The sequence below is a fragment of the Macaca fascicularis genome, chromosome 7, assembly GCF_037993035.2.
Source record: "Macaca fascicularis isolate 582-1 chromosome 7, T2T-MFA8v1.1".
NCBI classification, from domain to species: domain Eukaryota; kingdom Metazoa; phylum Chordata; class Mammalia; order Primates; family Cercopithecidae; genus Macaca; species Macaca fascicularis.
In genome coordinates, this window is record NC_088381.1 from 102,485,367 (window position 1) to 102,511,992 (window position 26,626).

General features: G+C 44.5%; 2 non-coding genes across 2 annotated transcripts; both read left to right on the forward strand.

Moving 5' to 3' along the window:
• The first annotated feature begins 6,113 nt into the window (after positions 1-6,113).
• LOC123574789 (U6 spliceosomal RNA) lies at positions 6,114-6,217 on the forward strand. The gene has a single exon (XR_006699979.2). It is a non-coding gene; the product is annotated as a U6 spliceosomal RNA (small nuclear RNA).
• Positions 6,218-25,398: 19,181 nt separating this feature from the next.
• Positions 25,399-25,470, forward strand: TRNAD-GUC (transfer RNA aspartic acid (anticodon GUC)). The gene has a single exon. It is a non-coding gene; the product is annotated as a tRNA-Asp (tRNA).
• The last annotated feature ends 1,156 nt before the right edge of the window (positions 25,471-26,626 follow it).

Sequence of the window (26,626 nt, forward strand, 5' to 3'; positions counted from 1 at the left end):
ATTTTTTTGTATTTTTTTTGAGACGGAGTCTCGCTCTGTCACCCAGGCTGGAGTGCAGTGGCTGGATCTCAGCTCACTGCAAGCTCCACCTCCCGGGTTTACGCCATTCTCCTGCCTCAGCCTCCCGAGTAGCTGGGACTACAGGTGCCCACCACCTCGCCCGGCTAGGTTTTTGTATTTTTGAGTAGAGACGGGGTTTCACCGTGTTAGCCGGGATGGTCTCGATCTCCTGATCTCATGATCCGCCCACCTTGGCCTCCCAAAGTGCTAGGATTACAGGCATGAGCCACCGCGCCCGGCCATATATATATACTTATATATATATATATACTTTTTTTTTTTTTTGAGATGGGAGTCTTGCTCTGTCACTCAGGCTGGAGTACAGTGGTTTGATCTTGGCTCACTGCATTCTCTGCCTCCTGGGTTCAAGCAATTCTCCTGCCTCAGCCTCCTGAGTAGCTGGGACTACAGGTATGAACAACCACGCCCAGCTAATTTTTGTGTTTTCAGTAGAAACAGAGTTTTACCATGCTGGCCAGGCTGGTCTTCAACTCCCAACCTCAAGTGATCCTCTCGCCTCATCCTCCCAGAGTGCTGGGATTACAGGCGTGAGCCATCATGCCTGGCCTCAGGTAGAGTTGTTTCTTTTTTTTTTTTTTTTTTTGAGACAGAGTTTCGCTCTTTTTGCCCAGGCTGGAGTGCAATGGCGCGATCTCGGCTCACCGCAACCTCCGCCTCCCGGGTTCAAGCGATTCTCCTGCCTCAGCCTCCCAAGTAGCTGGGATTACAGGCATGTGCCACCACCCCGGCTAATTTTGTACTTTTAGTAGAGATGGGGTTTCTCCATGTTGGTCAGGCTGGTCTTGAACTCCCGACCTCAGGTGATCCACCTGCCTCGGCCTCCCAAAGTGCTGGGATTACAAGCGTGAGCCACCACGCCCGGCCTGGTAGAGTTGTTTCTAAATGCAGGTCTATGGCTGGTTGCAGTGTCTCACATCTGTAATCCCAGCACTTTGGGAGGCCATGGCAGGAGGATCACTGGAGCCCAGGAGGTCGAGACCAGCCCTGGCAACATAACAAGACTCCATCTCTACAAAAAATTAAAAATTAGCCAAGGGTAGTTGTGTGCACCTGTGTTTCCAGCTACGTGAGAGGCAGACGTGGCAGAATCACCTGAGCCCAGGAAGTCAAGGTTGCAGTGAGCCATAATTGCACCACTGCACTCCAGCCTGGGCGACAGGAGTGAGACCCTGTCAAAAAATAATAATAATAAATAAAATAAGCAATTAAAAAAACCCGAAAACAAAACAAAACAAAAATTTCTTGAATGAGTCACATCACTCATTCCCATGTCCCATGATGGGACACACAAATGTGGGACATTTGTGTGTGTGTGTGTGTGTGTGTGTGTGTGTTTAATTTTTTAGAGATGGGGGTCTTGCTATATTGCCCAGGCTGACCTTGAACTAGCTTCAAGCAATCCTCCTGCCTTGGCCTCCCAAGTAGCTGAGATTACAGGGGCAAGCCACTGTGCCTGGCTAATGTGTGTATGTACTAGTCTGTTTTCACACTGCTATAAAGATAGTACCCAAGGCTGGGTAATTTATAAAGGAAAGAAGTTTAATTTACTCAGAGTTCTGCATGGCTGGGGAAGCCTCAAGAAACTTACAAGCATGGCAGAAGGCGAATGGGGAAATAAGGTACCTTCTTCATAATGTGGCAGGAGAGAGAAGGAAAAGGAACTTCCAAACACTTAGAAAATCATCAGATCTCTTGAGAACTCATTATCACAAGAAGAGCATGGGGGAAACCGCCCCTTTGATCCAATCACCTCCCTTCCTCGACACATGGAGATTACACAAAGGGATGAGATTTGGGTGGGGACACAGAGCCAAACCGGTTAATTTTTAAATTTTTAGTAGACATGAGGTATCACTATGTTGCCCAGACTGGTCTTGGACTCCTGGGCTCAAGCGATCCTCCTACCTCTGCCTTCCAAAGCACTGGGATTACAGGTGTGAGCCACCATACCTGGGCTGAGCTACTTTAATTTATTCTTCTAAAATGCTAATTACTTTAGATTTTGGGAACCAACAGACATATTTATCACATTTCAAATGGTATCTGGCCAGGCACAGTGGCTCACACCTGTATTCCTAGGATTTTGGGAGGGTTAGGTGGGAGGATACCTTTAGTCCAGGAGATGGAGGCTGTAGTGAGCTATGATTGCACCACTGCACACCATCCTGGGCAACAAAGCAAGTCTCTGTCTCTAAAAAGTAAATAAAATAAAATAAGATAAAATGTATCTTAGACACACTTAAAAAAATTCTACACATGCTGCAGATGTAACAGACACACTTTTTTTTCTTTTTCTTTTTCCACAGGCTGGTAGGGTGGAATAAGACACACTTCTGACTAAGGAATCAAGTTGTAACTAAAGAATAGTGATGTTTCGGCCGGGCGCGGTGGCTCACGCCTGTAATCCCAGCACTTTGGGAGGCCGAGACAGGCAGATCACGAGGTCATGAGATTGAGACCATCCTGGCTAACACGGTGAAACCCCGTCTCTACTAAAATACAAATAAATAAATAAAATAAAAAAATTAGCCGGGCGTGGTGGCGGGCGCCTGTAGTCCCAGCTACTCGGGAGGCTGAGGCAGGAGAATGGCGTGAACCTGGGAGGTGGAGCTTGCAGTGAGCCGAGATCGCGCCACTGCACTCCAGTCTGGGCGACAGAGCGAGACTCTGTCTCAAAACAAAAACAAACAAACAAACAAACAAAAAAGAATAGTCATTTTTCTCTCTTTGAGATAAGCCTTCAGAAGGTCACTTGAGAAAGAAATCACAGGAGATTAAGGGTTATTATTTATGATGTTATTTCAAAAATAAGTAAGTTGAAATCATCGACTGCCTGGTTTTCAGAAGGTAACCAGCAGAGGGCACTCTAGGCTTTATAGACTGCAGAAAATGCAAGTTGATCCCTCCAGAAGTCGGGGGTCAGTGCCTGAATCTTTATCTCCAGAAAGGTACTTTCAGTTTATTATTACTATTACTATTACTATTATTATTATTATTATTATTATTATTATTATTATTATTATTATTATTAGACTGAGTCTCGCTCTGTCGCCCAGGCTGGAGTGCCATCTCCGCCTCCCAGGTTCAAGCAATTCTCCTGCCTCAGCCACCCGAGCAGCTGGCATTACCGGCGCCCGCCCCCACGCCCAGCTAATTTTTGTATTCTTAGTAGAGACAGGGTTTCTCCATGTTGGCCAGGCTGGTTTCGGACTCCTGACCTCAAGTGATCCACCCGCCTCTGCCTCCCAAAGTGCGGGGATTAACAGGTGTGAGCCACCCTGCCTGGCCGATACTTTCAGCTTATTATGAGCTCGCCTGTTGAATGACTGTAGAACATTTTCTTGGTAATGAAAACTGAGGCTTCTGAACTCCCAAATAGCCATGTTAATCAACATTTACAAATAATTTTAAAATAATTTCAAGAGAATAAGAAGATGAGCCACAGACTGGGAAAAATATTTGCAAAAGACTTATCTAATAAATGACTGTTATTGAAAAATATATAAAGACCTCTTAAAACACAAGAATAAGAAAAATAACCTGATTAAATAATGGGCAAAAGATCAGAACAAACTCACCAAAGAAAATATACAGATGGCAAATAAGCATATGAAAAGATTTTCATATGTCACTAGGGATATGCAAATTAAAACAACAATGAGATAGGACCATATACCTATTAGAATGACAAAAATTCACAACACTGACAACACCAAATGCTGGTGAGGATGTGGAACAACAGGAACTCTCATTCATTGATGTTGGGAATGCCAAATGATACAGCCCCTTTGGAAAACAGTTTGGCTGTTTCTTACAAAACTAAACATCTTACCACAAGATACAGCAATTGTATTTGTAGGTATTTACCAAATAAGTTGAACACTTACGTCCCCACAAAAACCTGCACATCAATGTTTATAGCAGCTTTGTCCATAATGATCAAAACATGGAAGCAATATGAAAACGTCCTCAGTAGGTGAATGGATAAACTGTGGTACATCCAGATAATGGAATACTTACTATTCAGCGCTGAAAATAAATGAGTTATCAAGCCATGAAAAGACATGGAGGCAACTTAAATACATATTACTAAGTGAAAGAAGCCAATCTGAAAAGGCTACCTATTGTATGTTTCCAATTATATGACATTCTAGAAAAGGCGGCCAGGCATAGTAGTGTGTGCCTATAGTCCCAGCTACTTGGTAGGCTGAGGCAGGAGGATCACTTAGGCCCAGGAGTTTGAGATCAGCAACCTAGTGAGACTGTCTCTAAAAAAAACAAAAGAAAGAAAGAAAGAAAAAAAAAATTTTTTTTTTTTTTCAGATGGAGTTTCACTCTTGTTGCCCAGGCTGGAGTGCAATGGCACGGTCTCGGCTCACTGCAACCTCCGCCTCCCGGGTTCAAGGGATTCTCTTGCCTCAGACTCCCAAGTAGCTGGGATTACAGGTGCCCGAGACCATGCCTGGCTAATGTTTCTAATTTTGTATTCTTAGTAGAGACAGTGTTTCACCATGTTGGTCAGGCTGGTCTTGAACCCCTGACCTCAGGTGATCCACCCATCCCAGCCTCCCAAAGTGTTGTGATTATAGGCGTGAGCCACTGCGCCCGGCCGAAAATGTTTCAATACTAAAAATAAATAAAAATTTTTTAAAAAATTAAAAAGACAAAAGGAAAAACCAGACATACAGGGGTTGGGGAAAAATAAGGGATGAATAGTCAGAGCCTAGAGAGTTTTAGGGCAGTGAAACTACACTGTATGATACTATGATGATGAATACATGAATACATGTCATTATACATTTGTTAAAACCTATAGAATGTACAAAACTAAGAGTTAATTTTTTTTTTTTTTTTTTGAGACAGAGTCTTGCTCTGTCACCCAGGCTGGAGTACAGTGGTGCGATCTCGGCTCATTGCAACCTCCACCTCCCAGGTTCAAGTGATTCTCCTAGTGATACGCAAGTTAAAACAACATTGAGATAGGACCACATACCTATTACCTCTTAGTCTCCCAAGTACTTGGGATTACAGGCACCTGCCACCACAATGGGCTAATTTATTTATTTATTTATTTATTTTAGTAGAGACAGGGTTTCACCATGTTGGCCAGGCTGGTCTCAAACTCCTGACCTCAGGTGATCCACCCCCATCCGCCTACCAAAGTGCTGGAATTACAGGCATGAACCACTGTACCTGGCCTAAATCCTAATGTAAAGTATGAACTTTCATAGTTTATGATAATGACGTGTCAATATAGGTTCATCAATTGTAACAAAGGTACTGCTTTGGTGCAGGATGTTGCTAGTGGGGAGGGCTATGCATGTATGTCTAGGAAAGGAGTATATGGGTTATCTCTGTACTTCTTTGTGTGTGTGTGTGTGACAGGGTCTCACTTTGTTGTCCAGGCTGGGGTGCAATGGCACAATCTCAGCTCACTGCAACCTCCACTTCCTGGGTTCAAGTGATTCTCCTGCTTCAGCCTCCTGAGTAGCTGGGATTACAGGCGTGAACCACCACAGCTGGCTAATTTTTGTATTTTTAGTAGAGATGGGGTTTCACTGTGTTGGCCAGACTGGTCTCGAACTCCTGACCTTAAGTGATCTACCAGCCGAGGCATGAGCCACCGCACCTGGCCATCTCTGTACTTTCAACTTAATATTGCTATGAACCTAGAACTGCTCCAGACAATAGTCTATTAATGGTAGCTCACATCTGTAATCCCAGAACTTTGGGAGGACAAGGCAGGCAGATTTGCTTTGAGTTCAGGAGTTAGGAACCAGCCTGGGTAACACGGCAAAACCCTGTCCTTACTAAAAAAATATACAAAAATTAGCCAAGCATGGTGTCTTGTGCCTGTAGTCCGAGCTACTCAGGAGGGTGAGGCTGGAAGATCACTTGAGCCCAGGAGGCAGAGGTTGCAGTGAGTCAAGATCGCGCCACTGCATGCCAGCCTGGGTGACAGAGTGAAACTCTGCCTCAGAAAAAAAGAAAAACAAAAAGAAAAGAAAATAGTTTATTAAAAGCAATAATCCATGCTCACTTTAACAGCATGTATACTAAAAATTGGAACAATACAGAGATTAGCACTGACCCTGCCCAGGCTGACATGCACATTTGTGAAATGTTCCGTATTTAAAATAATAATGAGAATCTGATGTTCTTTTTTTTTTTTTTTTTTTGAGACGGAGTCTCGCTCTGTCGCCCAGGCTGGAGTGCAGTGGCTGGATCTCAGCTCACTGCAAGCTCCGCTTCCCGGGTTTACGCCATTCTCCTGCCTCAGCCTCCCGAGTAGCTGGGACTACAAGCGCCCGCCACCTCGCCCGGCTAGTTTTTTTGTATTTTTAGTAGAGACGGGGTTTCACCATGTTAGCCAGGATGGTCTCGATCTCCTGACCTTGTGATCCGCCCATCTCGGCCTCCCAAAGTGCTGGGATTACAGGCTTGAGCCACCGCGCCCGGCCTGATGTTCTTGTATCAGTGTTCCCCATTATTACATTTGTTCTTTTAATGAGTCACCTAGTGATACAGGTTTCTGGGAGATAATATACCCATGATTATCAGGATTTCCTTCCTTCCTTCCTTCCTTCCTTCCTTCCTTCCTTCCTTCCTTCCTTCCTTCCTTCCTTCCTTCCTTCTTTTCTTTCTTTTCTTTCTTTTCTTTCTTTCTTTCTTTCTTTCTTTCTCTTTCTTTCTCTTTCTTTCTTTCTTTTCTTTTCTTTCTTTTCTTTCTTTCTTTTCTTTCCTCTCTCTCTCTCTCTCTCTCTCTCTCTCTCTCTCTCTCTCTTTCTTTCTTTTTCTTTCTTTCTTTCTTTCTTTCTTTCTTTCTTTCTTTCTTTCTTTCTTTCTTTCTTTCTTTCTTTCTTTCTTTCTTTCTTTCTTTCTTTCTTTCTTTCTTTCTTTCTTTCTTTCTTTCTTTCTTTCTTTCTTTCTTTCTTTCTTTCTTTCTTTCTTTCTTTCTTTCTTTCTTTCTTTCTTTCTTTCTTTCTGTTTTCTCTGTTGCCCAGGCTGGAGTGCAGTGCTGTGATCTCGGCTCACTGCAGCTTCTGCCTCCCAAGTCAACCGCTTCTCCTGCCTCAGCCTCCCGAATAGCTGGGACTACAAGCGCATGCCACCACACCCAGCTGATTTTTTTTTTTTTTTTTTTTTGAGACGGAGTCTCGCTGTGTCGCCCAGGCTGGGGTGCAGTGGCACAATCTCGGCTCACTGCAAGCTCCGCCTCCTGGGTTCACGCCATTCTCCTGCCTCAGCCTCCGAGTAGCTGGGACTATAGGCGCCCGCCACCACGCCCGGCTAGTTTTTTGTATTTTTAGTAGAGACGGGGTTTCACCATATTAGCCAGGCTGGTCTCGAACTCCTGACCTCAGGTGGTCTGCCCACTTTGGCCTCCCAAAGTGCTGGGATTACAGGTATGAGCCACGGTGCCTGGCCAGGATTTCTTTTATTAATTTTTATTTTTGAGACAGGGCCTTGCTCTGTTACCCAGGTTCGAGTGCAGTGGCACAATAATAGCTCACTGCAACCCCAGGTAATCCTCCCACCTCAGCCTCCTGAGTAGCTGGGAATACAGGTGCACGCTAGCGCACCTGGCTAATTTTTTTAAAATGTAGAGACTGGGCAGGGGAGTGGTTTCCCTATGTTACCCAGGCTGGTTTTGAACTCCTGAGCTCAAGCGATCCACCCACCTTGGCTTCCCAAAGCATGGGATTACAGGCGTGAGCCACCACATCTGGCCTACCAGGATTTCTTTTCTTTTCTTTTTTTTTTTTTTGAGGCGGAGTCTCACTTTGTTGCCCAGGCTGGAGTGCAGTGGCGCGATCTCAGCTCACTGCAAGCTCCGCCTCCCGGGTTCACGTCATTCTCCTGCCTCAGCCTCCCGAGTAGCTGGGACTTCAGGTGCCCACCACTGCACCCGGATAATTTTTTGTATTTTTAGTGGAGACGAGGTTTCACTGTGTTAGCCAGGATGGTCTAGATCTCCTGACCTCGTGATCCTCCCGCCTCGGCCTCCCAAAGTGCAGGGATTACAGGCGTGAGCCACCGCGCCCGGCCACCAGGATTTCTTAATCCTCAACACTCTTGTCTGAATCCACATTCATTGCCTGAACTCAAATGCAGTGGAGACCTATTTTCACATCAGCCTTTAATTAACCCTGCAAAACACTGACATGCTCTGCGCAGTCTGGCAGGACAGCAAACCATGCTCTTTTTCACCTTTTATAACCAGTGTACAAAATAGGATTATCATTTCCCCACAAACATCCAGAAATAACTAGAACTTTACCAGGAATAAACTGTTAGGTGCCTTACATGCAGCAAAGTTCTTCTGAGGTCAGAGGAAAAGTAATATTTGCTGAAGACCTAGTATTCAGGCATTTGACAGGTGTTTTGCACACACAATCTCATTTCATGCCTCTGTGACCATGTCTACCTTATGGCTAGGGAAACTAAAGTTGCCCAAGGATACTTGGCTAGCTAGTGGCAGAGGCAGAAAGAAGCAAACCCAGATATTTTTGGCTCCACGTGCCTTTTCTTCAGAAGAGCTACCTCGACCTGCATTCAAACACTGCCACAATTTTCCCTGGCACTTGCCTGGGGTATGCTCCACAGTGGGGTCCATTTGCAGTGATTTCTGATTTTCCATATTTTAGAATTTTCCTGTTACTTGCAATATGTCTTCTGTTCTTATGAAACTGCCCAAAACCAGGGCAATGGAGGTTTTATTTTCTTGAAAAAAGGATCTTTTTTGTAGGGCCTGGATGGTGGGGGTGGAGGTTGGGTAAGGGCAATGAAGGGAGACTGGTTTTTTATTCTGCGTACTTCCATAATGTTTGATTATTTTATGGTTAGAATGTATTCATGCATTACTTTTTTTTTTTTTTTTTTTTTTTGAGACGGAGTCTTGCTCTGTCACCCAGGCTGGAGTGCAGTGGCCGGATCTCAGCTCACCGCAAGCTCCGCCTCCCGGGTTCACGCCATTCTCCTGCCTCAGCCTCCCGAGTAGCTGGGACTACAGGCGCCTGCCACCTCGCCCGGCTAAGTTTTTGTATTTTTAGTAGAGACGGGGTTTCACTGTGTTACCCAGGATGGTCTCGATCTCCTGACCTCGTGATCCGCCCATCTCGGCCTCCCAAAGTGCTGGGATTACAGGCTTGAGCCACCGCGCCCGGCCTCATGCATTACTTTTTTTTTGAAAAACAGAGAAGGGGCCAGGTGCGGTGGCCGACGCCTATAATCCCAGCACTTTGGAAGGCCGAGGCGGGTGGATCACAAGGTCAGGAGTTCAAGACCAGCCTGATCAACGTGGGGAAACCCCGTCTCTATTAAAAATCCAAAAATTAGTCGGGCATGGTGGCGCGCACTATAATCCCAGCTACTCAGCAGGCTGAGGCAGGAGAATTTCTTGAACCCAGGAGGTGGAGGTTGCAGTGAGCCTAGATCACACCACTACACTCCAGCCTGGGCAACAGAGCAAGAGAGACTCCGTCTCAAAAAAAATTAATTAAAAAAAAAGAGAGGCCGGGCGCGGTGGCTCAAGCCTGTAATCCCAGCACTTTGGGAGGCCGAGACGGGCGGATCACGAGGTCAGGAGTTCGAGACCATCCTGGCTAACACGGTGAAACCCCGTCTCTACTAAAAAATACAAAAAACTAGCCGGGCGAGGTGGCGGGCGCCTGTAGTCCCGGCTACTCGGGAGGCTGAGGCAGGAGAATGGCGTAAAAACCCGGGAGGCAGAGCTTGCAGTGAGCTGAGATCCGGCCACTGCACTCCAGCCTGGGCGACACAGCGAGACTCTGTCTCAAAAAAAAAAAAAAAAAAAAAAAAGAGAGAGAGAAGGAAAAAAAGCAGCTTTCTAGGCAAATACATGAAAACAATGTAGAAAGAGCCACAAAGGAGTATATATTCTATTTTTACGTTATATTTATAGTAATTTAAAGATAAAGACCTCTGTTGAGAGGAAAAAAAGAGGACCAGAGTTTCGTTATATGAATATTTGCTTCTCTTTGTCCCTCACACCCTACACACAGAAACACAAACAAAAGCCTCTCATTGTTTCCCCTGACGGAACAACGATGACTAAGTGGCTGCATAAATCATCCAGAGTTACCAAAACTTCATTCCCAGTCATTTGACACCATTTAGGGAGGACTGTGTTGGAAATGTGCAGCTGTTAAAGTCCCCACAACTCCCACTTAAGAATTAGAAGGTGTAAGAACAGGAAAGTGGTCAATGCTACAGTTTCTAAGTGGAATATGGGTGTTTCATTTAAACAGTTATTCCATCAGTTTGAGGGTGAAAATACACTTCTCCCTTCCTTTATCATAACTCGGGAACAGACTGTTTTCAAAGTAAATTCAAGGCAAAAAGATTGAAAATTGTAGAGTTTGACTTGCAAATTAGAACCTGATGAATTTATTCACAATCCTGTAAACAACTCTACAGTAAGGTTTGTACTGGTAAACTGCAGTGCTGTGGGGTTAATTTCACAGAGATGAAGAAGGGGTTAATAATCTCACCCTGATTATTCAGTATCTACTGAGAAGAGTTTACCACAGAGACACAAAACAATAGAGACTGCATGCCACGTCCCCCACTGCTATGACGTACTCACACTGCTTTCAAACCACATTAATACCATGTATTGTGAATGCGCTACTCATTCTAGTTATTCGGGCAAAAAATATCTTGTTAGTTGGCAAGAGCACCTCAAACCTCTTTTCAATCATCAGCAGTTAGTACTCTACTTTCCCTTGCCCACACCACCTGAATAATCAGGAATGCCTCCGTATTCATCAGTGCCTCCTTCATGGGGCAAATTGTGTATACTATACATATACACATACATATATACACACATATGCCCATATATGTGTATATACATATATAGAGCTATATACTTATATGTGCATGTGTGTGTGAGTGTGTGCACCTGTGTGTGCATGTGTGTGTGCTTGTGTGTGTGCGTGTATATAGTGGCATGCACCATATAACAACATTTCCATGAACCACAAACCATATATACAACAGTGGTCCCATAAGATTATAACACCATAGGCCGGGCGCAGTGCCTCACGCCTGTAATCCCAGCACTTTGGGAGGCCGAGGTGGGCGGATCACCTGAGGTTAGAAGTTTGAGACCAGCCTGGCCAACATGGTGAAACCCCATCTCTACTAAAAATACAAAAATTAGCTTGGTGTGGTGGCGCACGCCTATAATCCCAGCTACTCGGGAGGTTGAGGCAGGAGAATCGCTTGAACCTGGGAGGCGGAGGTTGCAGTGAGGGGAGATCATGCCACTGCACTCCAGCCTGGGCAGCAGAGTGAGACTCCATCTCAAAAATAAATAAATAAATAGATTATAACACCATATTTTTACTGCACTTTTTCTGTTTTTAGATATGTTTAGATACGCAAATACCATTGTGTGACCACTGCCAAAGTATTTAGTACAGTAACATGGTGCACAGGTTTGCGGCCTAGGAGGAATCAGCTGCACCATATAGCCTAGGTGTGTAGTAGCCATACCATCTAGGTTTGTGGTAAGTACACTTGATGATGCGCACACAGTGATGAAATTGCCTAACGCTTTACTTGGAATGTATTCTCCATGGTTAAGTAACACATGACCGTGGGTGTGCGTGTGTGTGTGTGTGTGTGTGTGTGTGTGTGTATATATTTGTGTGTCTTAAGAAACTGAGAGTTATATACATTTTCTCTCTTTTTTTTGAGACAGAGTCTTGCTCTGTTGCCCAGGCTGGAGTGCAGTGGCAGGATCTCAGCTCACTGCAACCTCCACCTCCAGGTTCAAGTGATTCTCCTGCGTCAGCCTCCCAAGTAGCTGGTAGTACAGACACCTGCCACCATGCCTGGCTAATTTTTGTGTTTTTAGTAGAGACAGGGTTTTACCATGTTGGTCAATCTGGTCTCGAACTCCTGACCTCAGGTGATCTGCCTGCCTTGGCTTCCCAAAGTGTTGGGATTACAGACGTGAGCCACTGTGCCCAGCCAGATTTTCCTTTTGCCTGCCTTTCTGTTTTATCTGATCTTTTAAAAATCAAATTATTCCGCGACAGCCTTGTTCTTTATAAACATTTAAATCTAATTATACGTTTAAGATCTGCTCAACAAGTTGAGTAGATTTGCTATAATTATTGTAACTACATTATGTTCACCTATTTGATATTTTTACTTCATTTTCTTGGCTCTTAAGACTTTTTTTAAAAACTGTGCTTTTTAGGGAGTTTCTTAATTTATTGATTTAGTTTGCCTTTTTTTTAAACAATACAGAAATTTATTATTTTACACAACAAGAAGTAGTACAGCAGTGGGGCAGCTTTGCAGTTGGTTAACTCAGTGGTTCAGTGTTGTCAAGGACACAGATTCTTTCCATTTGTTCCCTGGTCATCCCAACCGAATTGGCTTTTGTCCTCCAGTTTGTCCCTTCATGTGCTCCTCGGCAACTTCTCTTCCTGACAATTAGGCTTGGGTTTCTCCCTCTCCGCAGTTCCCAGTGCCTACTCCTGTTTGCTTACCTAAAGGAGTCTTGCCTCAGGAGATCTGGGGTCTGGGGCTTGGAGCTTCTGGCCTGGCCTCCACCCTGCCTCTCCAGAAGGTTATCTGATCTGACTCCAGCTGGCGTAGCTCTGGGCCCCAATGCCCCTCTCCTGGCCTCGTCTTGAGAATTAATTCACATCTTTTTTTTTTTCTTTTTTTTTTTTTTGTCAGAGTTTCGCTCTTGTTGCCCAGGCTGGAGTGCAGTGGCACAATCTTGGCTCACTGGCTCATTGCAACCTCCATCTCCTGGGTTCAAGCAATTCTCCTACATGAGCCTCCCAAGTAGCTGAGATTACAGGCATATACCATGGGGTTTCACCATGTTGGCCAGGGTGGTCTTGAACTCCTGACCTCATGTGATCCACCCACCTCAGCCTCCCAAAGTGTTGGGATTACAGGCGTGAGCCATGGCACCTGACCTTATTCACATCTTGAATTAAAAACCATAAGCAGCTCAGGGATGAAATTCATTGTCTAGTCCTCATTATCTGTGCACTCCATTCCTTCCTTGCCTCTGAGGACACCCCACTCCCCTGGTTTTTCTGGATCTCCAGCATACCCTGCTGCTTCTCTTCTGGCCTGGAAGTCTCCCAACATTCAGACGGGTTCTCGCAAAATATTCTCTCCCCTGGGAAAAGTTACCCTTTTGTGGCTTCTCCTCTCACTCTTTGTAGATCCTTCTTTACCTTACCTAGGGATTGATTCAGGCCTCATCTCCAACCACAGTTTGTCACCTGAATATTCGGTCATTACTGTGAGTTGAATGTGCCCTTAGCTGAATGCCCCCACCTTCCCTGCCCAGATCTGTCATTGTGCGCATGCCGTTAACATTACAATTCTATTCAAATATTGTTTAAAGCTAAGAACTGAGAAATGGTGGGATTATATTCAATACAAGTCATTTTTTTTAAGTACATGGATCAAAAGTGAAGAAGTAAAATTACTGGGGCTTGCATTTAGTTATAAGACCCACTGAAGTGGATAAAATTAATGGGAAAACAACAGCTCTAACTCCAAAAAGGAAAGGGCTGAATTTCAGAGATCGACTGGATAAGACATGACAATTAAATGAAATGTGTGATTTTTTTTTTCCTTTTTTCTTCTGGATCCTGTATATTAAAAACCTACAAAGGGTATTATTGGAATAACTGGGAAATTCTGAATATGAACTGTGTTTTCAATACTACTATTGTATTAATGTAAAATTTCCTGAGTGAGATACTTATTTTATAGTTACATAGGATGAATATTTTTATTCTTAGGAGATACATGCCGAAGTATTTTTGGATGAAGTGTCACAGTGTCTATAGTTAACTCTTAAATGGTTCAGCAAACGATTTTTAAAAAATAGAACGAAAATGCAGTAAAATTTAATTCATAAATCTGAGTGAACATCTGGTGACATATGGTGTCCATTGTACTACTTACAGCTTTTCTATCTTTGAAATTTTTCAAAATAAAAAGTGTGAAAAAGCCGTGACAGGTGGACAGTCACCACTCTGACATAAGGACTGTGTGTGTGTGTATGTAGGGGGTATCATAGTTTAAGTTTATATTTAGAAACTTTAGCAGTATAATCATTCAAGAAAGAAGATCACATCATTTTCTATTTAAAACCTCCATTAACAGTCTAGTGGGTGAAAGGGCTGGTGAGTGATGCTGCTTCCTGAAGGCAGAGGCTGCCTCTATCCCCTCTCTGAAGCCTCCACCACTTGCACAGAACCCTGTTTGCAGGGTACAGGCCCCACAGATGAAGTTGGCCATGACTCTCACTGCCGTAACTGCTCAGGTACAGGCACAGTTCAGTTGCCTGTATCTCTTGGGTTGGGTCATCCTAGGAGGTGGGGAGTAACATGTCAGTCCTGCCAGTTGTCAGGCTCTGGTCTAGACTCTCACATATGTTATCACATTCCATCTGCACAGCCTCCTGGTGAGGGAGGAATTATCATCCCCATCTACAAATGAGAAAACGAAGCCCAGGAGTGGTTTTCAGCCAAAGTCACAAAGCTGGTAAGTGGTGGAGCTGGGATTCCAGTGGAATCTTTCCACCAGAGAAAACCTAACAAATACAGTAACAAAGCTGGTCTGTCTCACTCCACATGTCCTAACTGGAACACGACATGTCAATCCCAGATAATTTACAAAGTCATCAACTGGGTTTCAGAACAAATTTGCCCGTTTGCTATGGAGAAGCTGAAGTCCTCTAAGCCTGTGTTCATCAACTAGAGGGTTGTCCAGATCCCACTGCTGCCCACTGTGTTTTTGACACAAGTCAAATCAGTTTGGCTACATTGTTTGCTGCTCGCAATCACCGTATTGAAGATTTGTCAGGGGCTCTGCTATTGCAGCTGTACTTCAGGGTATGAATCCATTCAGTGTTTGCTTTCTCACCTCTCTCTAGGTTGGTAATGCTAGGTGTTCATTGTGGTTGTTGTTTGGGTTTATTTTTAGAAAGTGACTCAGGAATTAATTTCCTGAATTTCAATTACCTTGCTTCTTACAGTTGGTCCTTCAGGTCCAGTAATTTCAACATTCTGGATATTTTTTCTTTGTGAAAATGTAATTGAAACTAGATACGAACTTTATTTTCATTTTTTTTTTTTCTCAAAGAAAGGCTATTTTAAAAATTTAAAGTAATACTTTTTTTTTTTTTTTTTTTTTTTGAGATGGAGTCTCGCTCTGTCACCCAGGCTGGAGTGCAGTGGCCGGATCTCAGCTCACAGCAAGCTCCGCCTCCCGGGTTCACGCCATTCTCCCGCCTCAGCCTCCCGAGTAACTGGGACTACAGGCGCCTGCCACCTCGCCCGGCTAGTTTTTTGTATTTTTTTAGTAGAGACGGGGTTTCACCATATTAGCCAGGATGGTCTCGATCTCCTGACCTCGTGATCCGCCCGTCTCGGCCTCCCAAAGTGCTGGGATTACAGGCTTGAGCCACCGCGCCCGGCCGCAGTAATACATTTATGTATTTGTTTTATTTATTTATTTAGTTTATTATTGTTATTATTTTTTGAGATGGAATCTCGCTCTGTGGCCCAGCCTGCAGTGCAGTGGCGCAATCTTGGCTCATTGCAATCTCCGCCTCCTGAGTTCAAGCAATTCTCGGGCCTCAGCCTCCCAAGTAAATGAGATTACAGGCACCCGCCACAACGCCCAGCTAATTTTTGTATTTTCAGTAGAGATGGGGTTTCACCATGTTGGCCAGGCTGGTCTCGAACTCCTGACCTCAAGTGATCCACCCACCTTGGCTTCCCAAAGTGCTGGGATTATAGGTGTGAGCCACTGCACCCGGCCTATTTATTTGTTTTAATTTTGATTGATTTTTTTTTTTTTAGATTGACTGCTCCTTGTGGAGCAGGGCTAACCCATAGGCAGTGAGCCCAGAGTTGCCTAAAAGTAACATTATTTTAATCAGATCAAAACCTATAATAAGAGCTACTACTAATGATATGCCAGAAATTGTGCTAAGTGATTTTTATGTATTATGTCATTTGCTTCTTGCAACAACCTTGTGGGTAGGTATTCTTCTGAGCCTTAGGGGAGGTTAAGTAACTTGCCCAGGTCAGTCAGCTAATACACAGCTGAGGTAGAGCTGAGACTGGAACTCAAATCTAGCTAACACCAAAGTGTAAGTTCTTAATCATAGCTGTCTCCTAATTATAAAAACATATGTGCTCATTGTAAAAATATTTGGAAAATATGGAAAGTCTGAAGAAGAAATAAAATTCCTCTGAAATCCTATCTACCAAAAGCAATCACCAGTAACATTGTCGTTCAACCTTTTTCTCTGCACATATATCTTTTGCCTATATATGATATACATTTTTGCATATAATGTTCAGTCAAAAGCAGGAAACAAGACAACACTGAATAATCCTGCTTCTTAAAAATATGTGGAAATGATATATAAATAAGAATTTTACTCCACATTAATATTTATTTATTTATTTATTTGAGATGGAGTCTCACTCTGTCACCCAGGCTGGAGTGCAGTGGCGTGATCTTGGCTCACTGCAACCTCTACCTCTTGGGTTCAAGTGATTCTCCTGCCTCAGCCTCCCGAGTAGCTGGGATTACAGGTGCCCACCACCACACCCAGCTATTTTTTATATTTCTAGTAGAGATAGGGTTTCACCATCTTGGCCAGGCTGGTCTGGAACTCCTGACCTCAAGTGATCTGCCTGTTTTGGCCTCCCAAAGTGCTGGGCTTACAGGCATGAGCTATCACACCCGGCCCTTCATCATGTTTTTTAAACTTAACATTTAACATAACATTTAAATTATATATATAATATATTATTTTATTTACATATATATATATATAGAGAGAGAGAGCGCTCCTACTACATGCCAGCTGAAGTGCTAGGCACAAGGAGAGTGGTGAGCAAAAGAGGCACAGTCGCATCCTTCAGTGGGTGAGCAATCTAGTGGAGGAGATAAGCATTAATCCACTGATCACAAAAAATTTAATCCATACTGTGATTAGAAGGGAAGACACATGATGCTGACAGCACACACCACTGGAGAGACCTGTCCTGGTCTGAGGGATTAAGGACAATATCTCTGAGAAAATGATTCTGGGTTTGAGAGCTGAGCGAAATGTAGAAGCTAGCTGAGCAAAGAGGCTGCATAAGAGCATTGGCAGCAGTGGGAGCAATGAGTGCAAAGGTCCTGTGCCAGGAAAGAGCACAAGGCATTTGAGGAACAGTCAGTGTTGCTATAGCAGCTGTAGCACAGAAAGCAAGAGGGTATAGGAGCTGGGAGGCAGGAGTTCTGGATTAGCCCCTGCAGACCTCATTGAAGATCTTGATCTTTATGCTAAAATGCAAAGCAATTGAAGGATTGTACACAGGATGAGCTCTGAGCTTGGCAAAGATTTCTCTGCCTACAATGTGGAGAACAAGCAGGAGGTGGGCAAGACTATAAGAACTGTAATAACCCTGGTGAGAGATGACAGCAGCCCGGACCAGGGAGATAAAAAAAGTGAACAAGTCTGATATGCTAGAGGATAAAATTTTGAGGACTGGTGATCAATTGGCTAAGGAAGGGTGAGAGTGAAGAAGAAGGAGGTGGCAGGATGCTGCCTGGTTTCTGGCTTGCAGGACTAGAGACCCAGTCTCTGCATCAGGAATACTGGTGGAGAAGCAAGTTTGGAGGAAAGAGTCCAATCATAAAGCTGGGCTAGAAAATCTTTTATTTTATTTTATTTTATTTTTTAGACAGTCTTGCTCTGTTGCCCAGGGGGGAGTGCAGTGGTGCGATCTCCACTTACTGCAACCTCTGCCTACTGAGTTCAAGTGATTCTAATGCCTCAGCCTCTCAAGTAGCTGGGATTACAGGCATGTGCTAACACGCCTGGCTAATTTTTAGTAGAGACAGGGTTTTGCCATGTTGGCCAGGCTGGTCTCAAACTCCTGGCCTCAAGCCTTCCCAAAGTACTGGGATTACAAGTGTGAGCCACCATGCCTTGTCCAATTTTTACAATCTTGTTTATTTGTCTGTTTGTTTTGAAATGGAGTCTTGCTCTGTCCCCCAGGCTAGAGTGCAGTGGTGCAATCTTGGGTCATTGTAACCTCTGCCTCCCAAGTTCAAGTGATTCTCCTGCCTCAGCCTCCTGAGTAGCTAGGACTACAGGCATGTGCCACTACACCCAGCTAATTTTTGTATTTTTAGTAGAGATGGAGTTTTATCATGTTGGTCAGGCTGGTCCTGAACTCCTGACCTCAGGTGATCCACCCACCTTGGCCTCCCAAAATGCTGGAATTACAGGTGTGAGCCACTGCGCCTGGCCTCAATCTTGGCTTAATTAAAAATTAGAAATGTAGGAGTTAGGCCAGGAGCGGAGGCTCACGCCTGTAATCCCAGCACTTTGGGAGGCTGAGGCAGGTGGATCACCTGAGGTCAGGAGTTCGAGGCCAGCCTGGCCAACATGGTGAAACTCGGTTTCTACTAAAACTAACAGAAATTAGCCGGGCGTGGTGGCGGGAGCTTGTAGTCCCAGCTACTCGGGAGGTTGAGGCAGGAGAATCTCTTGAATCCAGGAGGCAGAGGTTGTGGTGAGCCGAGATTGTGCCATTGCACTCCAGCCTGGTCAACAAGAGCAAAACGCCGTCTTAAAAAAAAAAAAAGTAGGAGTTAATTTCCAAATATTTGTGAATTTCCTAAATTTCATTCTATTACTCTAATTTCACTCCAGTCAATCAGAAAACATTGTATGATTTCAATCTACTGATTCAAACCAGAAAAGAAAAGAAAATTATTTATTTAGTTAGTTTTCCCTTTTATCTTCCAGGTTGTAAGCATGGCACATGGTGGTGGTAAATAAAAGGACCAAAGGGCAGTCCACAGATTAATTTACTGGTCAAAGAGGGAAACACAACTTTGTAATGGGAGACATCAGACTGTGACCATTTGACTGCACTGATCAATCTTGGCCTCACTATCAGTGGAGCAACCAGATATTTTGTGCACCTGATGTAATTCAGTAAGAAGGATACAGCATAACCTATAAAATTTCTTACCAAAATTGTGTAACCTGAATCTAAGCAACCGTTTAGATCTAACTACCAGCTTACAGGAAATACAAGAAATAGAGGAACAGGGGCAGGTCATCACAAGGAAACCATCAGACAAATCCAGAATGTAGGACATTCTACAGGACAAACTGACTTAGTTTCTTCATCAAGTCAATGGCATTAAGAAAAAGTAGAGGGGCTGGGGGTATTTAAGATTGTTCTAGATTATAAGAGATTTAAGAATAAAAAACAAACAGTGCGTGGACTTTGTTGGACTCTAGTTTGAACATAGAAGCTGTAAAATGACATTATGGAGACAATTGGGAAAATCTGAATACAGATTAGGTATTAGATTATATTAAGAAATTGTTAATTTGGGCCGGGCGCGGTGGCTCACGCCTGTAATCCCAGCACCTTGGGAGGCCGAGACGGGCGGATCACAAGGTCAGGAGATCGAGACCATCCTGGCTAACACGGTGAAACCCCGTCTCTACTAAAAAGTACAAAAAACTAGCTGGGCGAGGTGGTGAGCGCCTGTAGTCCCAGCTACTCGGGAGGCTGAGGCAGGAGAATGGCGTAAACCCGGGAGGCGGAGCTTGCAGTGAGCCGAGATCCGGCCACTGCACTCCAGCCTGGGCGACATAGCAAGACTCCGTCTCAAAAAAAAAAAAAAAAAAAAAAAAAAAGAAATTGTTAATTTAGCTAGAAGTGATAATGGTCTCTCTCGATGCACAGCCAGGGTTCAGAATCTCTGGACTGAATCTAGTAGGACTCAGGCAGCAGAACTGGGTGTTTGCAAGACCAAAAGTATTCATAATCTCGCTAGATTGATCTCAGCAATGGGGAGAAAAACTCCGCTACAGGAATATCTCTGGATAAGAAGTGGCTGCTAGCCGGGCGCGGTGGCTCACGCCTGTAATTCCAGCACTTTGGGAGGCTGAGGCGGGCAGATCACGAGGTCAGGAGATCGAGACCACCCTGGCTAACCTGGCGAAACCTCGTCTCGACTAAAAATACAAAAACAATTAGCTGGGTGTGGTGGCAGGCGCCTGTAGTCCCAGCTACTCGGGAAGCTGAGGCAGGAGAATGGCGTGAACCTGGGAGGTGGAGCTAGCAGTGAGCTGAGATGGCGCCACTGCACTCCAGCCTGGGTGACAGAGCGAGACTCCGTCTCAAAAAAAAAAAAAAAAAAAAAAAAAAAGAGGTGGCTGCTGAAGTTAATGATGCCTGAAAATTAGGATTGGCAAGTTTGGAATTCATAAAATTTCCAGTAAGCCCAACAGCTTCTTGTAAGCATGTGGATTTCATGGCAGTGAAAGTTGTTCTGGGGACCCCAAGGATCTAAAGTTATGGTTCTTTTCAAAAATCAGTGAATGAGCTGCCATACTTTTCACCTGCTCAATATCACTGTCCAGAAAGAAACTGACCCTTTCTGTTGGTGTTTTGGTAAAACTTCAGCACTGGTCAGTTCACTTATACAGTTCCTTCCTTATGTCCAGGCACTCAGTGGGAAGAATGTGAAAAAGTCTGCATTAGTACATGAGGTTTTAAATTTTGCTTTAGAATAAGGTGTGTTTGTATATGTGTGAGCTGAAGTTCCTGCCACCTTGAAATAAAAAACAGTTGTGATGGTTTGGACTCCTTTTTCTTTCCCCTGCTAATTTAACTATTCATAAAATATATTTTGCCCTTCCTAATTATCTCACCCTAGTAAAATCAACCAGCAATTGAACTGCTGGATCATCACAGTTTGGATGGCCACTTTCCTAGTTCCACTGACCTTGGTCCAGGAACACTGTGGACAGTGAGGTTAATGAATCTAATTTAGTTTTCACTTCTCTCATCTTGATGTAGAGCTTGCAGCCCCAGATCCTACATTTCTAAGTATTGAGGAAAGGAGAGGAGGGAATTTATATTATTGAGTAGCCATTATTGGTCAAGCATTATACTATTTTACCTATGTTCACTCATTTAATTGGGGACAAATGTAATTTAGTAGTTAAGAGTACTGGCTCTAAAAAATGAAATCAGAGAGAGAAATGGGGATGTGAATCTGGAAAAATGTCAATAATTATTGACTTTAAATGGAGAGATACAGGTACTGTGTACCATTCTTTCAACTTTTGAAAATTTTCATAATAAACATAATGTCCTCAAACAGTTAAACCAGCCAGGCATGGTGGCTCACGCCTGTAATCCCAGCACTTGGGGAGGTCAAGGTGGGAAACTCGCCTGAGCCTAGGAGTTGGAATCTGCAGGGAGCTATGACTGTACCTTTGCACTCCAGTCTGGGTGACAGAGCAAGACCCTGTCTCTTAAAAAAAAAAAGTTAAACATAATTATCATATTACTAGCATATGACAACTAGGAACATATATTTTTAAGAAAAATGAAAACATACAACTACACATACAAACTTGTACACAAAGATTCATAACAGCATTGTTTATGTATTTATTCATTTATTTTGAGACGGACTCTCCTTACCTTGTGATCTGCCCTCCTCGGCCTCCCAAAGTGCTGGGATTACAGGTGTAATCGTGCCACTGCGCCCAGCCGTATTTATTTTTTAACATTTAAAAGAGACAACAGGTTGGGTGTAGTGGCTCATGCCTGTAATGCCAGCATTTTGGGAGGCTGAGGTGGGTGGATCACCTGAGGTCAGGAGTTTGAGACCAGCCTGGCCAACATGGTGAAACCCCATCTTTACTAAAAATACTAAAATTAGCCGGGCATGGTGGGGCACACCTGTAGTCCCAGCTACTTGGGAGGCTGAGGCATGGAGAATTGCTTGAACCCCAGAGGCAGAGGTTGCAGTGAGCCGACATCATGCCACTGCACTCCAGCTTGGGCAACAGAGCGAGAATTCATCTCAAAAAACAAAAAACAAAACAAAACAAAACACCAAAAAAACAGTTGATCAAAACAAACAAACAAACAAAAAACAGTGGCACCATCTCAGCTCACTACAGCCTCAACCTCCTGGCCTCAAGCAATCCTCCCACCTCAGCCTCTCCAAGTAGCTTGGACGACAGGTGCATGCCACCATCCCCAGCTAACTTTTTAACTTTTTGTAGAGATGGGGTCTCTCTATGTTCCCCAGACTGGTCTCCAACTCCTGGGATCAAGTGATCCTCTAGAGTCCACCTCTTGAATTGCTGGGATTACAGGTGTAAGCCATGATACTCAGCCAATGTGTCAATTTTTTAAAAAAGTTAGCTATTATTGATTATCCAACAACCCTAGAGGTAGTACTATTTCTGTTTTCAGATGAGGACTCTGACACCCAGAAAAGTTGACACTTTGTCCGAGGTCATGAACCTAGTACAAAGCAGGAGCAAGCTTTTTTTTTTTTTTTTTAGACGGAGTCTGACTCTGTTGCCCAGGCTAGAGTGCAGTGGCATGATCTCAGCTCAGTGCAAGCTCCATCTCCCGGGTTCACACCATTCTCCTGCCTCAGCCTCCTGAGTAGCTGGGACTACAGGCGCCCAACACCATGCCCAGCTAATTTTTTTTTGCATTTTTAGTAGAGACGGGGTTTCACAGTGTTAGCCAGAATGGTCTTGATCTCCTGACCTTGTGATCCGCCCGTTTCAGCTTCCCAAAGTGCTGGGATTACAGGCGTGAGCCACCACACCCGGCCAAGCAGGAGCAAGCATTCTAATAACATATCTGACTGCAAAAGCCAGGCTTCTCTACCATGTGATTTTGCCTGCTGGTGTAGACATGTCTTTTGTGGTATAATAAGCCTTCATAGAAGGTGCTCTAAGAATTAAGTAACTGCATGCAAAAAATCAATATGCTACAAAAATACACTTCTAATGTGACATAGCCTTTTATGCCAAAGTGATATTTATTTAATATTCCCCCAGTTTCTCTAGATTGATCATTTGCTACAAAGGGGATCAATAAGATCCCAATTTGTCTTTGTGAAAAATAAATGAAGTGGACTTTCCCTCTATTCATGTGGTATTTCTAAATGGCCTTGAGCTATTTATAGTCAAGTTAATGGAATTAATACTATACCATCAAAAACATATAGCATATTATCTAAAGTGCAGCACGAACACTTTCCTCTTTGTGTTACAGTCATTGACATATACAGATGCTGCTCCATTTACGATGGTGTTATGTTCGGATAAACCCATCATATTGAAAATATCATAAGTCAAAAACTTTCAATTTATGATGGATTTAACTGCAATACTATCATAAATCTAGAAAGGTTCTGAATGCATGTCACTTTCACCATCATAAAAGTTGAAAAATCCACTTTGGGAGGCTGAGGCAGGCAGATCACAAGGTCAGGAGATCGAGACCATCCTGGTTAACACGGTGAAACCCCGTGTCTACTAAAAAAAAATACAAAGAATTAGCCGGGCGTGGTGGCGGGCACCTGTAGTCCCAGCTACTCGGGAGGCTGAGGCAGGAGAATGGCATGAACCCGGGAGGTGGAGCTTGCAGTGAGCTGAGATCGTGCCACTGCACCTCCAGCCTGGGCGGCAGAGCGAGACTCCGTCTCAAAAAAGAAAAAATAAAAAAAGGTTGAAAAATTGTTTAGTCAAACCAAGGTTAAATTGGGACCATCTGCATTTCTTTTCTTCTCTGAAAGCTCTTTTAGGGCAGTTGAGGATGCTACACAGAGAATGTATTCACCAAATTGTTTTTAAATGAATGGACAAATACATGCACACCACACACTTCAACAATCATCACCTCTAATATGGCAATACATTTTTCTACAGATTAAGTACTTTGTTTTTTTCCTTCCGAGAAGGAGTCTTGCTCCGTCACCCAGGCTAGAGTGCAGTGGCGCAATCTCAGCTCACTGCAACCTCCGCCTCCCAGGTTTAAGAGATTCTCCTGCCTTAGCCTCCGGAGTAGCTGGGATTACAGGCGTGCACCACCATGCCCGGATATTTTTTTGTATTTTTAGTAGAGACTGGGTTTTGCCATGTTGGCCAGGCTGGTCTTGAACTCCTGACCTCATGATCTGCCTGCCTCAGCCTCCCAAAGTACTAGGATTACAGGCGTGAGCCACTGTGCAGGGCCCAGAGTAAGTACTTTATGCTAAGGACCAGATGCAGAGTAAGGGTTGAGGTCTTCCTTACCCCAGAACAGGGCAAAAAAGCCAAAATAACCCTTATTGATTAAGCCATAAATTCAACCACCAGTTATTTCCAAAAGGTATGAAAGTTAGCATTTAATCACCTTCCCCCACCCCTTTCCCAAACCAGACACACACACACACACACACACACACACACACACACACACACACACACACACACACACACACACACACACACACATATCCCGCTGGGATTTTCCGGTTTTCCTGCTGCTTCTTTAAACCTGTTAAACAATGTCTGTTTAAGGTTCACAATCTACTATAGGATGTGCTTTAGCTATGTAAGTGGTGCACGCTGCAAAAGTCTTCCAGTTGCTTTGGTTGAAAAAGTCCCTCTGAACACTTAAACACAGAAACCAGTCCTGGCACATCTGACTGGACTTGAGTTTTATGTGTCCCTGGAGGGAAACTACACACTTGGGAGTCAGTGCCGTGTTTGGTACATACTAAGTATTCAACAAATGTTTGCCGAATCAATGACTGAAATTGTCCACTTTTCTTTGACTCCTGATCATGTTGCCCACACTGTATGTATGTATTTACTTGAGACAGGGTCTCACTCTGTTGGCCCAATTTTCATATTTATTGTAGAGGTGGAGTTTCACCATGATGCCCAGGCTGGTTTCGAACTCGAGCTCAAGGGATCCACCGCTTCAGCCTCCCAAAGTGCTAGGATTGCAGGCATGAACCACCACGTCCAGCCATTGCTCACATTTTATATTACCATTCTCATTTTTTCCAGGGACAAATTTGAGTTCCACTGTTTGGGCTAGGGGCAATGCTTTAGATGAGAAAAGAAGAGGTATGTTTGAAAATCAGTCCACTTAGAGAAAGAAGAAAGTGAAGAAATTTATGAACCACTAGAGTCTTTTTATGCTAAAATATTATCTGAAGGTTTGAGCTCTATGGCGGTCAATTCTCTTTCTTCTGTGGTTATGGTGATATGGAAGGGGAGTGCTGGGAAGGGAAGAGCATGGTCCCTTTAAATGACACAGAAGAAGGGAAGGGAAGTGCTGTGGGGGAGGAGGGCGTGGTCCCTGACTAGGGCTCCACCCCCAGGGACCTAGGTGAGGACAGGCATTTCCTGCCCAAATGTTGCATTTCTTAAAACCACCCAAGTCGTCCTCGTTAGTATAGTGGTGAGTATCCCCGCCTGTCACGCGGGAGACCGGGGTTCGATTCCCCGACGGGGAGGCAGTAGTCCTTTTGCCGGGTGCGGTGGCTCACGCCTGTAATCCCAGCGCTTTGGGAGGCCGAGGCGGGCGGATCACAAGGTCAGGAGATCGAGACCACGGTGAAACCCCGTCTCTACTAAAAATACAAAAAATTAGCCGGGCGCGGTTGTGGGCGCCTGTAGTCCCAGCTACTCGGGAGGCTGAGGCAGGAGAATGGCGTGAACCCGGGAGGCGGAGCTTGCAGTGAGCCGAGATCGCGCCACTGCACTCCAGCCTGGGCGACAGAGCGAGACTCCGTCTCAAAAAAAAAAAAAAAAAAAAGACCACCCAGGCCTGCCACGCCCCCATTCTGTGCCTGTAAAAACCCCAGACCCTAGCAAGGCAGAGACAGAAGCAGCTGGACCTGGAGAAGAGCACCTCAGTGGAGAAATACACAGGCAGCTGGACATCTAGAGGAAGGCACGACAGGCACCAGCATGCAGGCAGGACACTGGCCAGCAAAATAAGGTGGAGTTTGGCTGGAGTAGTAGGAGGAGCGTGCGCCAGACTCCCGGGGAAAACCATCTCCCTTCTGGCTCCCCCATCTGCTGAGAGCTACTTCCACTCAATAAAACCTTGCACTCATTCTCCAGGCCCACTTGTGATCCGATTCTTCCCGTACACCAAGGCAAGAACCTGGGATACAGAAAGCCCTCTGTCCTTGCGACAAGGTAGAGGGTCTAATTGAGCTGGTTAACACAAGCTGCCTAGAGATAGCAAAACTAAAAGAGCATCCTGTAACACACGCCCACTAGGGCTTCAGGAGCTGTAAATGTTCATCTCTAGACACTGCTGTGGGATCGGAGCCCCACAGCCTGCCCGTTTGTATGCTCCCCGAGAAGTCTGAGCATGGGGGCACTGAAGAAGCGAGTCACACCCCCATTGCACGCCCTGCGAGGGGGACAAGGGAACTTTTCCCGTTTCAATGGCCTGGTCCCAAACTGATAGTCCTTTGTTAATGTATGCCCTTGAAGAGGGAAGGGAAGGTAAACCAAGAGGCAAATCCATGACCAGTTTTGAAAGAAAATCCTCAAAGTACAGTTCCTATTGAGCAAAGGTCAGTGATATAATTTTTGAAAACAGGACCCTTTTCACAAGATGGCGCCGAAAGCGAAGAAGGAAGCGCCTGCACCTCC